Source organism: Haemaphysalis longicornis, unplaced genomic scaffold, assembly GCF_048455015.1.
Source record: "Haemaphysalis longicornis isolate Haplotype H1 unplaced genomic scaffold, Haemaphysalis longicornis Haplotype H1 scaffold_5, whole genome shotgun sequence".
Lineage (NCBI taxonomy): Eukaryota > Metazoa > Arthropoda > Arachnida > Ixodida > Ixodidae > Haemaphysalis > Haemaphysalis longicornis.
In genome coordinates, this window is record NW_027526385.1 from 189,547,196 (window position 1) to 189,556,526 (window position 9,331).

A 9,331-nucleotide genomic window follows, 5' to 3' on the forward strand; every position below is an offset into this window, starting at 1 on the left:
TTGCCCGATTATACGGACTGGTTAAACAACAGCAGATACATCGTGCACACCTCCTACGAAATATAGGTAGAGGCAGGCCTGCCTAAATGGCCACAATAAGGTCTGATTGCTCTAATGGGGATAAATTGGCGTATGAAGTAACGCCTTTATTGACTGCGATACGCTCATGTTGTTTCATAAATGGCTGATTTGGAAACTTTAGGAGACTAGCTTTTGTAAGAGGGGAGAAAGTAAACTATACGAAGGTTTATATCAGACAAAACCCCGCGCACTTCTGTTTTACAGGCTTTTTGAAACACCGTATTTTATTTTTTTTTTCAGTCGATTGCCGCAACAGCCATTTCCCAGATGTATTTGGCTTTAAGGGGGTGAGTAAAAAACAAAGATTCGCGAAAGTTGGTGCTGCCACTTCGCTGTTTACGGAGCAGCCATTAGAACAACCACCAAAACCCTTTAGCTCTATTTACCGTAGGCGTTTCTTCGACAGTTACCGAAATAGTAGTTACACAGTATAATATGCTTTATGGCACTATTTATTTTCTGGTACTGGGCCCCTTTAATGTTATCACTGGTTTAAGAATAATTATGCGGTATTAGCCGGTGATGCCCAGGTGCGCATTTAAAACGAGAGGTACGCCACATTTAATGTAAATTTTGTAGCGTGTATTTGTCCAAAGTGGTATTAACCCAATTCTGCAATTTCTTAAACGAGCCTCCGAATTAGCTTGTAGACTCTGAGTGTTAAAATAATATTGCACACCAGTTTTTTATGTGACCACAGCATGCGACGTAATAAAGTAGTTTAAAAAGAAACCATTACTTTTTGCAAAAAAAAAACAGCCTACCCATAACCCCGAATCGCTCACTGGTGTACGCCGTTTATACAGTAAACTGTATAATAGGTTTCACTGCAACGACAGCTCTCGCGCAATTTCTCTAAAAAAGTTGGCGTGTTTCTCTTTCAAAAAAAAAGCGTTTAATTAAAATGAGTATCTCTTACGCTTCTAAGAATAATAGAAATTTGTTCCCGAAATTTAAAAGCTCTGTGCCAAGAAGAAAAAATCACCAGGGGGGCCCATGGCCGCCATGTTAGTCATGTGCTCTAGCAAACTTTTTCGTTTATCACGCAGAAATAGCGCTTCTTGCCCGTCCGGGCTTACGTTCGGTGAGCGATGAGTTTCCACAACTCACGCGCGAGTTCTCCCGAGCGCGCGAGTGCCCCGGGGCCTGACGACGCGGTTTGCGGTTCACCAGAGAGCGTGGAGCCTGAGGACGGGCACGACGAGACACAACAACGCTCCAGCGTAGGCGCCAGTCCGGTAACACCAGCGACACTGGCCGCGATCGAGCACTTCCCGGACAGCGAGGTGAGCTCAAGCCCCTGAGCTGTCGAGGTCGCGATCGAGTGCTCCCCAACTATCGCCGAACAGGCGGGGGTGGTCGCCGAGCTGCAGCAGCCAACGCCGCAGTGGGGGCGACACTCGAGACGCTTCATCGGTAGCTTGTGCGCCTGCGAGGACTGGGCGGGCGTCGAACGACTCAGGGTGAGAACGCCCAGCTGGCCATCACTTGCCGCGTTCGTCATAGACGAACTAGACACCGTTCACTCCGAGCAGGAGCGATGCTGTCGGTGGGCCGGCGGGGAGACGTGCGACGCCATGTTCGACGGGTTGGGGAGGGATTCCGTCATAGCGGCGGCCATTCGGTCCCTGCTTGGGGCGACAGCAGCAGAGGGGACGCGCAGACGCCATCAGAGGAGCCGCGGCCGAACCTGAACAGGCCCGACGATGGCCAGCATTGACCATCGCTGCGGGAGGACCCCGTCGTTGACCCCATCTCGGGCGAGACGACAACTGCGTCACCTGGGCACGAGCACTAGAGGCAGCCTACTGCGCTCAAGGCCGGACTCGACTCTCCTCCCGAGTTCGGCCGTGCTGTGCTCAGCCAGCCCAGCTACAGGGACGCTGTTTGAACCGCACCAACTACGCCTCACAGCTGGCCGCATGGAACGGCCTCCAAGGGGAGACGCGACATGCTGACTGGAGCGAATTTCGACCCCCCCCCCCCCGCAGCGGCCGGCCGTTCTGGTCTGGGGCTAGAGAGTGCCGAGGGCTCCACCGGCGTGGACGCGACACCAGCGCAGCTTCCACCCCTGGCGGCCAGTGGCGGAAGCGTCGAAAGCAAACAAACCGCTGAAGGGTCCTGGCAGCTGTCTGTGTCGCGCTCGCAGCACAGGAAGGCCGCCCGCAAGATGAAGAACGACGGGCCCATGCACCCGGCCCGTCCCACAGACCTCGGCACGGTCCTTTCACACGGTCTCCTCTACGGCGTTCGTGCAGTAGAAGAGCGACGCCAGCGACACGCAGCTCACGCAGTTGCCTGGGGTCATCGACGTTTGCGTAAACGCTCGCCGCAACGTTGTAGCAGCGGACGCGGCCACATCGGACGCTCTGGAGGCTCTCCTGACCACAACCAACATATGCGGCATGAGCCAGCGTGGAGCAGTACGTGCGTCAAAGTGGTCGACGACGATACGATCACCACCGAGGACATCGTCGGCTGCCTCGAGAGGCCTGTGGCTGTGCCGTCGGCTGTTCGCAGGGGGACTGCGGTGTATCTGCGCTTCGCGGCGCCGATACCCCCCGCGGAAATCGCGTTGTACAAGCGGCGACGACCGGTGAGGCCATGCAAACGAAGACCGCTGCAGTGCGGCAAATGTGGGGTGGTCGATCACGCCACCGCGAGCTGCAATCGCGAGAGGAGGTGCTGGCGATGTCGGGGCCATATGCTAGGGCAGCCTGCAATGCCGAGAAGCCTTCCTGCTCTGGGGCATCTTCCGCTCCATCTTTAAGCCCCGGATAAATCGCAACCCCCTGGCCGCCCTGGCCATCCGCAAGCAGGCCAACTTTGGGGAGCTGGCCGAACTCTTTGCGGTGCACTTCCTGCCACAGCACCAGGCGGAACCAAGGCCCGCGGTTGCACTGGAGGATCCCGAGGGACAGCACCTGCTCAACGACACCCCCCTCACACAGGCCGAACTCCGTGGTGCCCTCCGCAGCTGCAAGTGCAAGTCGGCGCCAGGGGCACACGGCCTCACCTACCAGATGATACGCAACCTGGGCGGGGTGGGGTTTGGCAAGCTCCTGGTGACCTACAACCGCATCGGGGAGACAGGGCAGCTGCCGCCCTAGCGGCTGCTCGCCATCCTGAGGTCCGTCCTCAAGCCGGGGAGGGGCCTCGGGGTGGTCATGGCATATCGCCCCGTGGCTCTCACCTCCTGCGGGTGCAAGCTGCTGGAGCGGGTGGCGCTGCGCAAGATGGAGGCCATCGTGGCGGCGGAGAAAGCAATCCCGGAGCAGTTCACGGGGTTTTGGAAGCACCGAGCAGCGACCGACTCCATCACTGAGGTGGTGGCGGCCCTGGAGCACGCCCATGCCACCAGGCAGGCGGCTTCCCTGGTGCTGTTCGACGTGAAGGGCGCTTTTGACAACCTGCACCGCCCCACCATCTCCTTTGCCATGAAGGAGGATGGCATTGCAGGGAAGCTGTTGGCTTCGTCGAGGCGTTCCTGTCGGACCGAACGGCACAGGTGCAGGTGGGGAACGTCTTGTCTGCACCTCGGCCAGTGGACGTCGGCACGCCACAGGGCTCCGTCATCAGCCCCTTCCTCTTCAACCTGGTGACGGCAGCCCTGCCAGGCTGCCTGCCCAGAGGGGGGTGGGCACAAGGTACACATGTTGGTGTATGCCAAAGACTTTGCCCTGTGGGTGCTGGGACTGAACGGAGACGGCAGGTGGTCGTGACACAGCTGCAGGCATCCATAGATGCGGTGCGGTACAAGCTCGAAGGTGTAGGCCTGCAGCCGTCGGCTGCAAAGACAGCGGTCTTGCTGGTGCACCCGTTCGCAGCCGCCTGCAGGATGGACGAGGAGCCTCCACATAGATGGCGAGAAGCTCGAGTGGAAGACCAGGGTGCGCTACGTGGGGCTCACTCTGGACCACAGGGTGTACTTCCGCCAGGACGCAAAGGAGCTTCGTGCCAGGGCACAGCTGACCACCTCAGCCTTGCGGAAGATGGTCGCCTGAGACAAAGGCTGCTCCCAGCAGAGAGCCCTGCGGCTGTACAGCGCCTTGGCCGTGGGGCTACCGATGTACGCGATGCCGCTGGTCACCCTGCAGAGACCCAACTGGCCGCAGCTGGAGGGAGACCAACGAAGCGCTTCCGCGCCTGCGTGGGCCTGCCCCGAAACTCTCAGTGCGACAGTACGCTGGATGAGCAGGGGTGTGGACGCTCGAGATGACGGCCGAGCAGCGGGCCCTGGGCCACATCGACCGGCTGCGCCGAGCTGAGGGAGGCGGCCCCCTACTGCAGCGGCTGCGCACCCACCGGTACTCGCCCATGGGGCGCATGCTGGCCCTGTACTCGCGCATGCTGGAGCTGGAGCCCGCACCCGAGTGCTGCGGCCTGGTGTGCCACTCCCGGGTGTCTCTGCTGCGCATTCGGGAAGGCGACCCGCACTCCCCTCTGGTTCGGGGCGTGCGCGAGAAGGCGGAGTGGCTGGCAGACAGGGGCGCCCGGCTGCGGCTGCAGTAGGGCCCGGCCACATCGGGCTCGAGGGCAACGAGCGGGCGGACGAGCTGGCCGCCGAGTCCCACGAGCTGACCCCCGAGGCCACGGATGCCGCGGCAGCGGCGGACGACGCCCGCCTGCTTATACAGCGGCACGTGCGGTCACAGCACCCGGACCCACGGCTGGCCGCTGGAGAGGCCCCACCACCTGTGCGGGCCGCACTTCTGTCCCGACAGCAGCGTTCGACAATCCTGCGCCTCCCCGTAGGGGCTGTGTGGATGGCTGAATGAAAGCACCGCCTGGTGCTCGCAGACGGCCCTGCCTGCCAGCACTGCCACGCACCCGTCCAGTCACTCCCGCCCCTGCTCTTCGAGTGCCCCGAGTACGCGGCAGGGAGGCCGGAACTGCTGGCCACCCTGGGAGGAAGGGCGCGGCCACTCGATGAGCTTCTATGGCCGCCGGGCAACACCAGGGAGCGGGACAGCGTCCATGAGGCGCTGGATGGCTACCTGGATGCCTCAGGGCTCCGCCTGGCACTACACGTCTTGGCCCAGTAACTGTGTAGAATTTTTCTCTTTTTTTCCTGGACCAGGCTTTGTGTGTGTGTGTGTGTTGTCAATATGCCCCTCCCTGCCCTGACTTCTGTAAATATGTCACCTCTATCCTATATCTCTCCTCTCTATGAATCTGCCATCCTCTGCCCAACCCCCACGCCAGCAGGCGTACCAGTGTCCACCCCCTAGGTGTGACAATTTACACCTGCTGGTGGACTTTCCTTTCCTTTTCTTTGACAATAAATTCATTCATTCATTTTCCATTCACATTGTGTATTGCGTTTATATTTCACGTAGCCATGTAAAATCTGAAAGGGCAGTAATTTCAAAAATCATGCTCACACTTTTGCAGCTCTGCTAGGTCAAATTACTGGAATAAAAAATGGGGCATGTTAGCGAGAAGTTATGATTTTTATATGTAATAATCAATTACAAATATCAATGTCCCCATCATACATAGCAGATTCCAAAAACCAGGTAAATAAACTTTAAACCCTCATTCGTCCTAAAAGGTATTATAATAAAATTTTTGCAAAGCACGATTTAGGTATAAATACGGCATACGATAACAGAAAAACCATTTTTATATATGAGAGGGCCCACAATATAATCAATTATTGCAGCAACAGTATTTTAGCCATTTTTTATCAGGGGTGCCATTTGAACATACTGAGTCAAATTGAACACCACTAGAAGGATCTTTTTTCCAAACTTGAAACCTCTGCAACCTCTGTTCGGATAGGTGCTCATACCCCGTGTCCGGCCGTTTGACTGTGTTAAGAATTTCACTTTAAAAATCTCTTCTGAATTTTATCAGCTCGTTAGGAAGGAATACCTGATTTTTTCCGCATTTGTGCGGAAGAAATTTTCAGAAAAAGTGTAAACTATATCGGCAAAAATACCTTTGCCAATCTGTGTAAGCACACAATTTACCATTATTTCAGATCCGCCACATCAAAGTAGGGTAGTTGGAACCTGTGAAATCACTTTTTTACACATTTATGAGTGCTACATTCACCAGGAAAACTAGTTCGATAGCTAAAAGGCAAATCAAAAATGACAGCTTCGTCAAAGCAGGAGTTTCCTTATTTATTTTCGGAGCCGCCGAATTTACGAATATCCAGAGTACGTAAGCTCCTACCTAATTACAAGAATGCACTCCCGACAACTCAGATGTTCCCGTCCAGGGGTTTCAGTGGGGATTGATGAGTCAGTCATTCAGTCCGCCTGTTTATTGGGTGCATTCGATGGTGCCTCCCACTCTCGCTTGGGTGTGGGTTATGTGTTTAGGGTGCATGTGTCGCACCTATTTGCAATTGCGGTGCTTGCATTAGTCTCCCCAAGTTGAAGTCTTCGATTTAGCGGATTGCGAGAAACCTGAAACTCTTAACATAATAACCTTGTGTTCTTCATCATCAAATTCGTATTGTACGGACAGACATTCAAATCCGGCATGGCAAGTCTTTTCGAGAGATACCTAATCCTGTGAGAGAAGTAGACGCGCAAAAGAATCCATTTTGCAGAGAGGGCGTAATGCTTATTAAGAAGCTTCGTTGTTACACATGAAATAGGTAGGTAATAATTCATTGAGGAGGAGGAACGAGGGGTATCCAGTTAGCAACATTTCTCGCACCCCATGGTGCACAGGAACGCCTGCCTTGGGAGAAAGCAATGACAGATCGATACAGAGCAAAATAGCAACAAATAAGAAGACCAAGTGAACAAGACAACAAAGAATCACGTCTTGCGAACAAGCGTGATTGGCATGGAAATGCACAACACGACATTGATAAAAAAGAGGCAGGGGTAGTTATATACAAGTGGGTAAATGGGTAATTCTGGAAACCAAGATTGACCTTTGGGACATGGAAAATATAAGCGACTAACGCGCAGATAAGCGGCTGTTGCGAGTTTTTATGTTCCCTTGTGTTTGTTTTAGTGCCTGGAAAGAATACGAGGTGAGGGAAACTTGGGTTCCTGCAGTGTCACGGTGAGTGAGCTTTTACCCCAGACACGAAGTCATATCTTCTTCTTATGCAACTCCTTTAATATTTTTAAACTCAACACTAATTACGCAAGAATTGCCGGGGCAACGCGCTCTGTGTATAAAAATGTAAATGCTCCTTTTTTTTTAAGATGGACACAATGAAGCTGGCGAATGACGTGTTAGAGGTAAGTAAAAAAGGGCAACTTCTGAAAAATCGACACATCATAATAGTTGGAAAAGTCGCATGTAACAAATTCTCGAAAAGATGCGTAATACCTACCATAGCCATTCGTTAGTTTCAGATATAAGAAGGTGATCTCTTGTAGTGGTTTAACGCAGTAATACCCTTTTAACAGAACTATTGCTTTTCAGTGAAATGTTCTCTTCCTTCGTCCACATAGCTCTTCTATTGAGAGTGAATTTTAGCCGCCCACAGTATTTGTACACTTATATGTGTACTAGTCATGCTATTTCTTTCTAGGATACCAGGGTTTGCCTACACAAATGCTCACTTTTACCCTATAACAGCTTTGTATTTCCAAAAACACTATGCTTACCACCCGCAGCTCAAAGCTACACTCGGTTACAACTTAAGAACGGCAACGGAAGTTGCCGCTGTGCCGCATCACCGCAGCCGGATGTTACTCCGCGCGCCACAAGTAGTGCGTTACTGGGAATATTTTGAACATGGCACGAGCCGTTTCCGTAATTTTGTGTACTTAATGGACTTATAAAGTACTGCAGCGATGGCAAACAAACTACGCGAGGAAAGGCAGACGATTTCATAGCAACTCCATTCAAAACGCGCGCGGCCGTTGACATCCGTGTCCGTCGCTTAGGCGGAGTGATACCGTACACAGTAAAGCCCGCTTATATCGAACATGGATATATCGAATTATTGCCTATATCAAACTATTGTATATTTCTGGTAAAAAATACATGCATTTAAAACTTTTTATATCGAACGCGATTTGGCTTACAATGCATTGTCGAACTCTCCCGCGCGGGATTTTTCGCTCTCCTTAGGCATGCGGCAGGCTTTCCCGCAATACATGGGCGCGCAAGGGTGGTGCGAGTGTCGCTTGCGACTCCCGGGCGCCCTCGGGCGCGTCCAAACCGGCCGTGGCAGAGTGGATCAGCTCCACGCATGCATGCCGTTGGAGCCGAAGGGCACTGCGGGCTGCGGTGTCACCGAACTTCAAGACCGCGCAACTCGCTGCGCCCACTTGCTCAGTTCGCTGGGTTCGCCGTTATTCGCTTGTATCTATGCTTGTCTCCGTTCTGTATAAGACGCCGAGGACTCCGTGCCGCTTCCGAGAACGAGCGAAGCCGTCGCTGCCGTGGCCCTGCTACGGCGATACTTCAGTGTCATTGAGGGCAGCGGTGTTGTGCTTGTCGACTGTTTAGATACCGCGGAGCAAGCAGTCACCACCAACGCGTTGCGCTCCATGAAGTAGGCTACACTCACGAAGTTCTTCCGCCCCAATAAATTATTTTTTTTTCGAGTGAGTGTCGTATCAATAGTGAACTGCAGGGTGGTAAGAGCTAAGCGTTAGCTCGTGACTCCGTTCGTAGGACTGCTCTCATATGAGTTTTTTTGGCTTCACTTTCTACATGTAATTGTTGCTATATCGATATATTTTACAATCCTCGCGCTGTTCGATATAAGCGGGCTTTACTGTATGAGCTATTGCCGTTCTTAACTTGTACCCGAGTATAGTGGCATTTTTTCTAGGGCTGCCAAACGGGGTCAATGTAGTAAGCACCAAGCGTTTTGTACAAAATGCGGATGCATTTTATTGCACCACCCGAACAACGCCCTGATTATGTCATGCCAGTTTACAGGCGAAACATAGCTTTGTACTCTATTTACAATGATTTTGAGTTAAATTCAGGAGTATTAATTTTCAGGAATTAAGCTACTGGGAGTGCTGACTGACAGCAAGTGTGTAGTTATGTTTAAGCAAAATATTAGTGGGCTCAAGAATAGTTTTTAGTTATTTTCGTTCCTTTCGATACGTTTTTCTCGATTGTATATGTCAACCTTTTTTGCCAACTTTAGAAATCAGTTTCAAAATAATGCAGTAAAACGACGACAAACGAGAACTTTAAATTTTCTTCGTCTCTTGACCCGTTCCTGTCGTTACACCATCAAATCTGCCCTCCTGAGCGCCCTCCTTTATTGAACTGCCTGCAAACGACCTTGCTGCGTACGCTATTT

At 52.6% G+C, this 9,331-nt stretch overlaps 1 long non-coding RNA gene across 1 annotated transcript; it reads left to right on the forward strand.

Annotated features, from left to right (window-relative positions):
- Positions 1–320: 320 nt before the first annotated feature.
- On the forward strand, positions 321–7,295 carry LOC144139559 (uncharacterized). Its single transcript, XR_013316270.1, has 3 exons — positions 321–368; positions 7,063–7,113; positions 7,260–7,295. It is a non-coding gene; the product is annotated as an uncharacterized LOC144139559 (long non-coding RNA).
- The last annotated feature ends 2,036 nt before the right edge of the window (positions 7,296–9,331 follow it).